Consider the following 438-nt stretch of genomic DNA (forward strand, 5'->3'; position numbering starts at 1 on the left):
ATATATATATATATATATATATATATATATATATATATATATATATATATATATATATATATATATATTATATATAATATTGATGTACAATGTTGACAATAATAAAATTTTTTGGAAAAAACACTGAGGGAGAAGGTGTGCCCAAACATTTTGTACTGTATATATATATATATATATATATATATATATATATATATATATATATATATATATATATATATATATATATATATATATATATATATATACAGGCCACTCCATCACTTTTCTTTTTGATCAAATAGCTTTTACTTAACCTTGATGTATGTTTGATTTATGTATATAATGTGTAAAAACAAAAGTACACCTTTTTTTAATTCTATGATATTATGTATCAGGATAAATACATTATAGAATGCAGTAAATACGCCTTAAATGAACAACACAACAGATTATACT

Source organism: Silurus aristotelis (genome assembly GCF_946808225.1).
Source record: "Silurus aristotelis genome assembly, chromosome: 18".
In the NCBI taxonomy this organism is placed as follows: Eukaryota; Metazoa; Chordata; class Actinopteri; order Siluriformes; family Siluridae; genus Silurus; species Silurus aristotelis.